This window comes from Apium graveolens, chromosome 4 (assembly GCF_009905375.1).
Source record: "Apium graveolens cultivar Ventura chromosome 4, ASM990537v1, whole genome shotgun sequence".
NCBI lineage: Eukaryota > Viridiplantae > Streptophyta > Magnoliopsida > Apiales > Apiaceae > Apium > Apium graveolens.
Genome location: NC_133650.1, coordinates 100,173,206 through 100,186,260, shown reverse-complemented (window position 1 = coordinate 100,186,260; position 13,055 = coordinate 100,173,206).

The window sequence follows — 13,055 nt, the reverse complement described above, 5'->3', positions numbered from 1 at the left end:
CTAACAGAGAGATAAAGCGCATTCTAGAGAAGGTTGTTTGTCCGTCAAGGAAGGATTGGTCTTTAAAGCTCGATGAAGCTGTTTGGGCTTACAGAACAACATAAAAAACTCCACTTGGTTGTCCCCGTTTCAGTTGGTGTACGGTAAGGGATGTCATCTACCTGCGGAGCTTGAGCATAAGGCCTACTGGGCATTGAAAAAGTTGAACCTGGATTTAGATGCAGCTGGTAAGAAAAGAATGCTTCAGCTTAATGAACTTGATGAATTTCGACTTCAAGCGTACGAGAATAACAAAATGTATAAGGAAAAGGTGAAGAGGTGGCACGATAGGAAGCTACATCCTAAGTTATTTGTGCCGGGGTAACAAGTTCTCTTATTCAACTCTCAGCTCCGACTTTTTCCTGGGAAGTTGAAATCGAGGTGGTCTGGACCTTTTATTGTCAAAACTGTGTTTCCACATGGAGCGGTGGAAATTTTTGAGAATGATCCGGACCAAGCATTCAAGGTTAACGGTCAGCGTTTGAAGCACTACTATGGGGACATGGCAAACCGAGAAGTGGTGAGCGCTATTTTGTTGACTACTTGAGAAGGGTACGCAACGTCAAGCTAATGACGAAAAAGAAGCGCTGTGTGGGAGGCAACCCATGAATTGTTGTTACAGGAACCCTTAGAAGTTAATAACCTATTAAAAAACACAAAAAAAATCAGAAAATCGGGGTTGAAAATTTTTTTTCCAGTGACCCCCTGAGCGCCCGCTCAGCTTTGCTGAGCGACCGCTCAGGGGTCGACTGCCAGAAAATTTTTTAAGTTCAGGAAAAAAAGAAAAAAAAACCAATTGTAGCCCATAAACCCATGATTTGTTCCCACTACCCCATCATTTTAACCCTTAATCCCCAAACCCTAATCTAATTTAACCTATTCCACACCCTATATATACATACACATATCCTACATATCTCCCACAAACTTCCTACACTTAAACTCTCTCCCACGCACCAAAACTCAGTTCTTAAACACTTTTATTGGAGAATCAATGGCACCCAAGAGAGCACAGACTATCGATAGCAGCAGCACAGTCCCTACTGCTGATTCATCAAGGGGTATTGCTGCAAGGCCTCAGTTGACTGACAGAGCTGCAGAGGAGGAGTACACTAGGCTTTTGGGGAAGCCGATTCTGAAGGAGAGAGGGTTTTTACCATCGGGGAGGGATGGTGAGTTGCTACCCATGATTGCAGAAAAGGGGAGGATAGCTTTTTGTGAGTCGCCCAAAGCAGTATCGATGAGCGTGGTTCGCGAGTTCTATGCGAACGCGAAGGCCGAAAAGAATGGGTTTTCTGTGGTCCGAGGGCTGACGGTTGATTATCACCCTGCGGCGATTCGCCATGTGATTGGACAGCGAGAGAGGAAGCCCGAGGAGGAGAACTGGAATGAGAAGACTGCTGAGGATTTTGACTTGGATTTGATTTGTGCGACTCTATGTAGGCCGGGCACAGTTTGGACCTTCAAGACCGGCACTAATGAGTATCGTCACTTCCCGACGATCGCTATGAACAGGTATGCCCGTGCATGGAATGCATTTATTTGTGCTAATATTTTGCCTTCTTCGCATGCACATGAGGTCACAGTTGAGAGAGCACAGTTGTTGTGGGGAATTCTTCATGAGGAGTACTATGTGGACCTTGGTGAGTTTATCTACCAAGGAATTCTGAAGTTTTTGAGGGGAGCTAAGCATATGAACATCCCTTATGCATCCACGGTTACGAAGCTGTGCCGAGCTGTAGGAGTGAACTGGCCGGCTCATGAGCAGTTGCAGTTGCCGGCAGCTCCGATTGATTCTGGAACTCTGAATGGGATGCAGGAGTGGACCGGTGGTGAGTCCGAGGAGCATGGGCTGGGTTTTCATCTTCCAGGAGGGCGTCCATCATGAGGTGCTACTATGGTTAGGCCTGGGTGTGATGAGGCTGGTTCTTCAAGAGCTCAGGAGGGTGCTGGGATGGCTGATACCCAGTATAGGAGGCTTTTACGGCGGATGGATGCCATGTACGAGACGCAGAGCAGGTTTGCTCAGGAGCTCACCCTTGCGTTGGGGACTGCTTTTCGGGGCCTTGGAGCTGATATCCAGTGGCCAGTTTTTGGTGAGGACTCTGCATACCCGCCGCCTGATACTCCACCCACTGAGGGTGATGATGATGATGACTCCGAGTAGGTATACCCTGTGTTCCTTTCTACTACCTTCACTGAGGACAGTGAAGATTTTAAGTTTGGGGGTGGTAGTTAAGGAATACTGTGTGTGTGTCATATAGCTGCATATTCATGATAGTTTAGTTCATATAGTTGCATAATTTATGCCATATAGTTTTTTTTATATAGCTTTAATTGTTTATCATGTCATGTAGCTCATGCATTTACCATGATCCCTTTTGCGATGATTTATCGACTGAATTGTGATATTGATGCGAGTGTAGTGATAACATTAAAGTGATATTAAGTCGTGTAGGTTGATATGCATGCTAGAAGCACTTGTAATTCCACTAAGTCTTAGAGAATGCGTAAGGGCTAGATTGTTGTTATGATTTGATTGTTTTCGAGGTCAATCTATTTATTATGCTTAGAATTCGATAATAGGCTCTTAGTGATAAAGGCATGAAAAAGAAAAAAATTGGAGTAAAAAAAAAATAAAATGGAATTTGTTGCTAGTTGTGGCTAGGCGTCAAATGGCTAGTAGCCGGCTCGCATGTTGTGCGAGTAGTCTAGGGTTGAGCAAGATGGAGCGAAACGCACTTGCTCAGAAATTTTATAAAAAAAAAATTTAATTTTTGTGGTGTTTATGCATAATTGATCAAGATTGGGCTCTTTGGTATTCGAGTTATTAAGTTCTTAGGGGATTTTGTGCCTAGTGACCTAAGGCTTTTAGAGTCTGGGATCCGCTAACCTAACGCTCGTTACATGGATACCATTGTATAAGTCTTTTGTGGACCTCACTCATTGCACGGTCAAATAAGCATTTGTGTTGTGAATAAAAAGCATGATTCCGTAATAAGCTCCAGAATTCTTGTAGTGTTGTATATCACTTTGTGCCTAGAATTTTTATTCTTTGTATAATCATGTGATTGCCTTGAGGATAGTCGAGTCATAATAATTGGTCTAGTTCCGAAGCATATCTGTTAAGCATTTGCACACACCACCTTTCTGGCTGTATGTCCGTTTGCATGAGTTTATTGATCTTTAGTTGTCTAACTGCATTTGTTGAGATGTTGCAATTTGGTTGGTTTATTCGTAGTAAGGGGGATCGCTGCATTTTCATATAGATTGCATTCATGCATGTTTTTATTTGTTTTTGAGTCTGTGACGCTTGAGGACAAGCATCGATTTAAGTTTGGGGGTGTGATAAGTGGCATTTTATACCACTTAGAACGTCTTAAAATGGCTTAAATTGGTGTCTTGAAATCAAGTATTTTGTGTATTTGATGCGTTTTTCTAGTGTTTATGCATTTCAGGGTATTAGTTACATTTCGGGGGAGTAATCATCAAGAATAAGCCTTGGCATGTGTTCATCATTGAGAGAGGGAAGAAATGGGCAGATTACGGCGAATGAACGGAGCAAACTCAGGAATTTTCCAGAAGGGTCCTGAGCGCCCGCTCAGCTATGCTGAGCGCCCGCTCAGCTATGCTGAGCGCCCGCTCAGCTAAGCTGAGCGGCCGCGCAGGGTCGGGGAAAAAAATAATTTATTTCAGGACTTCTATTTCTGTTTGGCTTCCACTTCTATGTAATCTGAGTTTTATGGGACTATTATATAAGTAGATTTGGAGACGTTTTCAAGAGAGGATCGTGGTATTACGCAAGGAGCGAAGGAGATAAGGAAGAAGACCGTTTAGTGCACAGCAATGAAGAGGAAGCATATTTTCTTGTGATTCTTGTTTCGTTGTAACGTTGGATGCTAGTTTTCTTACCTTGAACCTATTTACTCTTGTGACGTACTCTGATTTAATATAATTAGTTTAGTTATTATTTTCTTGTGTTTGTTTATCATGATTTCATATGAACCCATGATGACGATAAGTGCTATTATGGGCTAATCGTGATCATGGGGTTGCAATGGATTTATTATGGAATTCTTTAGTTAATTATTTAATACTTTAGTGTGTGATGATTGTATGATATCTAGTTTTGGTTGTGCGTATTCGTCTTATGTGCGTCGCGAACATATAAGATAGGGTGTAGGGTGTTAATCTCTTGTGAAGCGACGGTGGATCTTGAGATTTAGAACTTGCCATGCTAGCATAGGTTCATGTACGTTGTGCATGATTAGTGGGTAACTCTAACAGTTTTATTTGTCCTATATAATCAAAAGGAATAACTTGTGCTTAAATCGTTGTGTTGTCAATTTCTGTAGACATATAGGAACTCAACATAATTGATGACTATTCAACTTCTATCTTGATTGTGGATGTTTGGTAGAATGGTATTAGTACAATGAAAGTTGGCTTTTATCAGTTTTGTGTTATTCGATTAATATCATCACTGTCACATGCTAAAGGTAATAACAATGACTATTGAAGGAAGTAGTAATGAAGTTATGATCTCATGAGTGTTTTATTATTGATAAATTGAAGTGTTAATTAAGTGATTAATTAAGCAATTAATTGTAGTTAATATTTAGTCAACAATTCTAAGTGTTAGTGTCTTAACATTGAGAAGTAATCATACATTGGTGAGTGAGTTTAATTAGACAATAAATTAGTCTGAGTCTCTGTGAGAACGAACTAGAAAGTATTCTATATTACTTGCGAACGCGTATACTTGCGTGAATATTAGTGCGTGTTTTCGCCCTAACAGTAAACTTGGTAATATACAAACCAAGTGTATCAAGTAGAACAATTAACTAAGCAAGTCTATTTTCAGAGAAATAAATCAAGTTGTATTCTGTAAGCATTTCTCTGTAGTTTAGTTGTTCAAACTTGTAAGCAGCTGTGCGTTATTCAAAGCTTCACAGAGTTCTAATTTGATATATATATCTGTGGTAGATACTTTCAAATCCACCAGAAAGTTTTAAAAGCTTGTGTTTTTATTACTTAATGCTTTGATTTCTATCACTCTTTTATTCCGCACCATTGCTAATCAAACACTGTTATATTTATCAAGTTAGAACTTTCTTTAAATTTGAAAAAAGTAGCCAGAATTACATTCAACCCCCCCCCTGTAATAACCCCAATTTTTGGAATTTTTGAAACCCTTATGAATAGTGTTTTGCTGATTATGCTGAATAAGAAAACTTTTCATGTCACACTATGTAGGGGCTCTTTTATTGATCTTCTGGGATATTATTAGTACTCTATATGATAAATAAGTGTATATAAAGATCGTCAGAATCCAAATTCGAACACTTTGATTTTTCCCGAAAATCTACCAGATACAGAAAGAATTGAGTATAAGGTAACAGAATAAAAAGGATTTAAATTCAAGGATTAAAAGAGAGGATCATGAAAGGAATATAATGTATTGAAAAAGGTTAAAGAAACCTAAGTAATAAGATCCCGGGTATGATCCCTCAAATGATAAACGAAAACGAAAGTTAAGCGAACCGTATAACAGATCAGCGGTCATTAGGCAAGCAATTAAGAGTTAATCAAGGAGGTTAGGGATGATGATGTCATCAAACCAACAACAAGAGGACAAGTGTGGAGGGTGACATCACATGATGACCAAAGCATGACATAAGGGAAAGAAGTGTGGTTGATTTATAACCACACAATTTTTCATGGTTAAAAATGATTAAAACAAAACAAAAGTCAACCAACCAAGGCAAATCAAAACAAATCACAAAAAATACAAAAGCTCTTCCCTTTTCTTCATCAAGCTCTCGGCCAAAATAAACACAGCAACTTCAAACTTCCATATCTCCTTTAATACTGACTCAAATGTTGTGTTCTATAGCTCGTTGGAAAGTTATTGAGATGGCCTACAACTCTTGTTCACAAGTCTCGTCCAAATAAACATGGTAAGACCCTCATTTTTATAGTTCTTTTAATCGGACTTTTAGAAACTTTAAAGCCTAACTTTGTGTTCTTGATTTCTTTGGAAAGATCAAGCTTGTAGGAGGCTCCATAAGGCTTCCTAGAAACTTAACACCTTCCAAGAAAGGTATAAATCTTCACACCCTTTAGTAATAAGTTTGAATGTTGAAGTTTGGAGATGGTTTGGATGGATGAGTAGTAATTTGAATGATAAGCATGATTCGAGCTTTAATTGTTAAGTAGTTTAGTTGAATTTGGAGGTGTTATAATATATGATTGGATTGAGATCCTTGAGCTTATTATGACTGAAATCAGTAGAATTGATGTGTATCTTGAGTTGTTGTTGATTGGTAGTTGGATTGATATGATTTGGAATGGTAAAAATTTGGGAAATCACGTAAACATAGCCGTCATAATGTCCGATTTACTTTAGACTGTTTTTGCTCTTAACATCAGGACCCTAGAACTCCCTGTTAGGTTTTGACCATTGCTATAATTAGATAGTTCATGTTACGAGCTTCGTTTTGATATGTGGTTCATTTGAATCCGATGTACGGTTTAGGACAAACAACCGTTTTAAGTAACGGCGTTTCGCGACCGAACCATTACCCCTCGCCTTACTTTGAAACCTTGGTTAAGGACCTTAAATGACTAATTGGGGTATGAAACATTTATGTAAAGTGGATTAGGCAGTTGGTAAGGTACTCGCGAAAGAATTGCCTTAAAACCCTTAATGGTTAATTTATTAAAAATTGTGGAGCCGAGGGTACTCGAGCGACTTAAGAGAATCAGTAAGCGCAAAGCGAGCGTTAGAGTCTAATTTGGTTAAAGTATAGATTTACAAGTGACTTTAGTTTAATTCCAACTTATATGTTGTTTATAAGTTACCAGACTCGCCCCAAGCCATTTATAACCCCCAGTCGCTCAGGCAAGTTTTCTACCCGTATAACTGTTGTTGTGATGTATATGTGTATATGCATGATCTTGTGATAAATGCATATTTGTTATTAGCAAATTCTTGCGATATATTGTAGCATGTGATATGGTATATATGCCTGCCTGTTTCGTATTCTTGTATATCTGTTGGTTCAAATGCTTATTAGTTGCATAATACCTATGTTAGAGATAAGCAGTAGTGGCGTTTACCCTTGGTATAGGGGACCCAAAGGTGAACATTTTTTTAAACCGGGAGTCGATGTTCCCGAGTATAATATATATATAGATATAGATATAGTTTTCAAAACTATTAATCGAATAAGTTTTATTCGATAACTTTATTAATGAATATTATTTGGAATATTCATTCGAGGACATATGACTCCACTTATTTTATTTAATGAATATTATTTGGAATATTCATTCGAGGACTTATGACTCCGCTTATTTTATTTAATGAATATTATTTTGAATATTCATTCGAGGACTTATGACTCCGCTTATTTACTAAATAATATTCTTTATTTTATTAAAGAATAATGTTTCGATAATCAAACTTATTTTCGATTATTCAAATAAAGATCTTACTTTCGTATAAGTATATCTTTGGTTATTAATATTCATTTCAAGTATGAGTTTTAAAACTTCTACTTCAATTATTTTTATAAAGATTATTCTTTATGGGAAAATTATTTAAATAATAATATTCAGATATTTTCTAATATATTGGGACTTATTTATTTTATTAAATCAGCATTACTCCAAACATTCTTAAAAATGTTTTCGAGTCTTCAAAATGATTTTTAAAAGTTAGGGCGGATCCTAAAACTCATTTTCAAATTTAAGATCTTCCTTTCGAAGGGGATTTAAATACTCGCTCAAAACCTTGGGGATCCGGCTCTGTGGTGTATTTTACATTCGCAACGTGGTTGCTGTTTTGAGAAAACAATTTGATTACTTGCCCAACATTCGGGAAGTAAGTCCATCTAATTGAGTCGGCATAAGCGACAGGCCGGGGTACGGTCTATCAAAGTGTAAGTGGCTGGGTGGCAGTCCATCAACGCGTAAGAGGCCGGGTGACGGTCCAACACAAGGTCCTTATGTGGCCAGGGTGATGACCGGTGGGGTATTCATCCATCTACTAGTAGAAAAGGTTACTTATTGGTATCTTTGCCTGATCAGCAAGATATCAGGTTTATGTCAAGGTTTTCTCCTTTCCAAAATTCATTGGATATTGCAACTCTGTTTATAATTTTCATAACAGAGGTTTTCAAGGAGTGTATGAAATGTATATATATAGGTGTATATATATATATATCGGGACTTAATGAAGTATCTCGTAACTTCATTATTTATAATGATATTTCAAGGATTGAATCTATTCAAGTCTTATCTTGTAGTCTCATCGGGGTGATGAACTTTTGAAACTGATTATAACTTGAACGGTGGTAGTTCAAGCAGTATTCAGATATAAGTATATTGGAGTATCTTGTAACTTCATCTTTTAAACTTATATCTAGTAAATGATTATCTTGTGCATGTCAAAGATTTTCGGAAAAACGTTGAGACAAGGTTAGATATAGGAGATCACCTTGCAACGATATTTTATACAGTTATAAACGGGAACTCTGTGTATATTATACATGTCAGAGGATTTCAAAGATTGTGAAAAGTATATATGTACATATATACTGAATATTTTGCGACTTGGTCGCGGTAAGATATCAAACTTGGTTCATTTCTTCTTGACCAAGACTTTCATGAGTACTATGAGAATGCTCATATATTGTAAATCACTATACATATTATTTTGGTGGGCTTGTTGCTCACCCTTGCTTTCTTCTTTTATCACACAACATCAGCTAGACAAGATGAACAGGACCAAGCTTCCAATTCGCAAGCGGTTAGAAAATGTTCCGCAGTTTTCTGGAAGCGTTGATGCCGCCGTAGCTGAGGTAGGAGCTACCAATAGGCTGGGTTTTCAACTATTGATGAACCAGATTTATGTATATTTATGAATTGTAATAATGGCAAAAAAATGTAAATTTATTCAGAAACCCTTTTAAGGAGTATTGGCATATAATTGTGGAATAAAACGACTTGTGATTATTTTTGGATATTCATCTCTGAGACTATAACTTGTGGTGTGTGTGTTTATGGTGGGGTCACAGTGCAGAATAGTTGATTATTTATTAAGATTGGGTGTTATTAAGGGAAATGGAACTCGTGACAACCCGGATCCCCGACCCCGGATTTGGGGGTGTTAATCTGTAATTCTTGTTGTATTGTTAGAGAATAACAATTGGCATCAGAGCAAACTTTTGAAGAACGAAGAGTATAAAGATCACAACAAATAACAAGATGAACAAAAAGGATGTTGGAGTAAAGATTCCATTTCTGGACAAAGACAACTATTACCACTGGAAGGTGAAGATGAACCTACATCTTCTTTCCCAAGATGAGGCTTATGTGGATTGCATAGAGAGAGGTCCTCATGTACCAATGAGAGCTGCAACTGGCAATGAACCATCTGTTCCAAAACCTAGGCATGAATGGTCAGACCCTGATATTGAACAAGTCAGGAAAGATAAGAAGGCCATGAATATATTGTTCAATGGAGTTGATGGTGATATGTTTGATAACATCATTAACTGTAAAATAACCAAAGAGGTTTGGGACACAATCCAGATTATATGTGATGGTACAGAGCAAGTAAGAGAAAACAAGATGCAGCTACTGATTCAACAATATGAGCATTTCCACTGTGAAGAAAGTGAGTCTCTCACTGATATTTTTAGTAGATTTCAAAAGATACTAAATGTTCTGAAATTTCATGGAGGAGTCTATCAAACAAAAGACTCTAACCTCAAGTTCCTTAGATCTCTTCCAAAAGAGTGGAAGCCAGTGACAGTCTCATTGAAAAACTCACAAGATTACAAGTTCACCTTGGAGAGACTGTATGGCATCTTGAAAACCTATGAGCTTGAAAAAGAGCAAGATGAGAGAATGCAGAAAGGTAGGAAGAAAGGAGGGTCCATAACATTGGTTGCTGAGTTAGAAAAGGAAAAGGAGATGAAGGTAGAAGTTGTTGAGTCTACATCAAAGGTTTGTGAAAGCAAGGGTAAAGGGATGGTAGCTGAAAATGAAGATCACGTGAGCCAAGATGACATGGATGATATTGATGAACATCTAGCATTCTTATCCAGAAGATTTGCCAAGCTCAAATTCAAGGAGAATTTTGGAGCAGCTAAGTCAAATAGAAACATGGTTGATAAGTCAAAATTTAAGTGTTTCAAATGTGGCTTGGCTGGTCATTTTGCGAGTGAATGTAGAAATTCTGATTCCAGCAAAAAGAATTTGAGCCTGTTGATTATAAACAGAAATACTTTGAGTTGCCAAAACAAAAGGAAAGGGCTTTCATCACACAGAAGAATGATTGGGCTGCAGATGGATTGGATGAAGATGAAGAAACAAGCTATGTCAATCTAGCCCTAATGGCCAAATCTGATGAAACAGAAACAAGTTCTTCAAGCAATCAGGTAATCACCACTAACCTAGCACTTTTATCTAAAGCTAAGTGTAATGATGCAATAAATGACATGTCCAGAGAATTATATCACCTGCGTGTTACACTTAAGTCCCTCACTAAGGAAAATGCTAAAATTAAAGAAAATAATTTATTTTTAAGTGAGAGGAATAATGTGCTAGAGTCTCAGTTTATTGAATTTGAGAAATTGAGAATTGAGTGTAAGATTGCTAAAGATGAATTAACTGAGTCCTTGAAGAAAGAAGAGTTTTTAAAGAAGCATCCTGAACGAGAATAAGAAGTGATTAAGGCACGAAAATCATCCAGAGATGTCCATGCTCAAATCACTAAAGTTCAAGGTATTGAGTCCTTTTGTGATGCATCCTGGAAGAAGACTAAAGAGAAGCTTGAGTCCAAATTGGTTGAAGGATTGCTTACAGATGTGGACTCGACAGATGATAAAAATCATCTGTCGAATAATCAAAAAGATTATATGTTGAGTGACAATGAGCCACATCCGTCGACTGTGAGTAAACCAGTTTGAAAAACTAAGCTAGATAAGTTGAATGAAAAATATGGATCAGTCTAAGAAGTTTATTCCAGGAGAATCAAGTCAAGTCAGGAAGGAAAAGAAAGTTAATGTTGGTCATCTGTCTATCAAGCAATTGAATGACATATTAGAAAAGATTGAGGTTAAAATAGAAGCTAAAAAGAAAAATAATAGAAATGGGAATTCTATAAGTGCACCTCTGCAACTTATTCACATGGACTTGTTTGGGCCAGTAAATATCTTGTCCATTTCAAGGAACAAATATGTCCTTGTCATGGTTGATGATTTTTTAAGATACACTTGGGTTGAGTTGATGTGCTCTAAAGATGAAACTCCAACCATTATAACTGAGCACATCAAGAAAATTGAGAAGCAAGCTGAAAGAAAAGTTAGTGTGAAAAGATTGAGGAGTGATAATGGAACAAAATTCAGAAACTCAACATTAAGTGAATTCTGCAAAAGTGAAGGCATTGTTCAAGAATTTTCAGCAGCTAGAACACCTCAACATAATGGAGTAGTTGAGAGGAAAAATAGAACATTGGTTGAAGATGCTAGAACCTTGCTACAAGATGCTCAGTTGCCAACTAGTTTTTGGGAAGAGGCTGTTAATACAGCATGCTACACTCAAAACAGATATCTCATTAACAAAGCTCATGGCAAATCACCTTACTCAATCATGTCTAACAGACTTGAAAGAGATATGTCCTAAGTCCAATCATGTATGAGGATTTAGGAATAACTTTTATGTAATCTGTTTTGATTTCTTTGATATTAATAAAAGACTTATTTTATTTTTTATTGCGGGCTCCATCTATTTTAAGTGTTTAAATAAGATATACCACAGTTTAGAGTAAAGCTTTTTATGGATTGTGATGAGATCATAATAATGAGACCTAAAAGATGATTACTCTAAACTTAAATAGTTCCTGGTCATAGGATTACTAACTGGTAATTAATAATCCGCAAAGATCGGTACATATTATGCTTGCTTCATTATAAAGGATGTCTGTTCTCTTAGATATTTTTGTGGTGACACTATAGGTAGTATGTAGGTGCTTATTATAGAATAAGTTCACTGAACATGACTCACACAGCTGAACAACTGATGGAGTTCACTCACGTGTCAGCAGTTGTTCATATAGTGATAGTTGTACAAGTATCCTTAAACTTGAGGTCATCATAGTCATCTTGTGTACACTGAACTATGCTTCGGTTTAGTTCTTAGTCTCCAGGGACAATTATAAGGGCTCTACTGGGTATAGGAATTTGTACAAGAAGATAGTGTATGATCAATAAAGGATCTACCCCTTCCAATGAAGGAAGAGAATGTTCAATGCTGATCCACTTATGCTAGTTCAGGAATCTCTGGCCAGAGTGAATGAAATTAGAAAGGAGTTTCTAATTTACATTAAATAGAACTAAGCATAGTGAATGTGAAAGCAAGTGATTAAATAAGATATGCTTGACACAAGTTCCATGTCGTGTATTTAATCGTGACATTGCAGGGTAGAAGGAATTGATTGTACGGTAACTACTCACTGAATAGGTTCTTGGTATTCTAAGCAGTGAATTCGTATTATCCGGATAGTCGCGATATGCTGAGAAGTATCCCTCATGATGTAGAATAAATATGATTAATTAATTAATCATATTTAATGAATTAGAGAATTTATATAAATAATGATAAAACAGTTTTATTATTATTTATTTTTACTACCGGCTTAATATTGAACCTACAGGGTCACACCATAAAAGAGAATGATTTAATGGTGGAGGAATTAATTAATAATGGTTGATAATTATTTATTTATGAAATAAATAATTAATTGGCAAATTTAATAATTTATTAAATGAGATTTAATTGATTATAAATTAATTAAGAAAGAGTTCTTAATATTATTAATTAAGAATTTAATTTTTGGAAATTAAATCAAGTGAGAGAATTATTTCTAAAGTGTTTAGAAAAATGATTAATAATTAAAAGGTGTTTTAAATATTAGTGAGAATAATAAAGGGTTAATAATAATA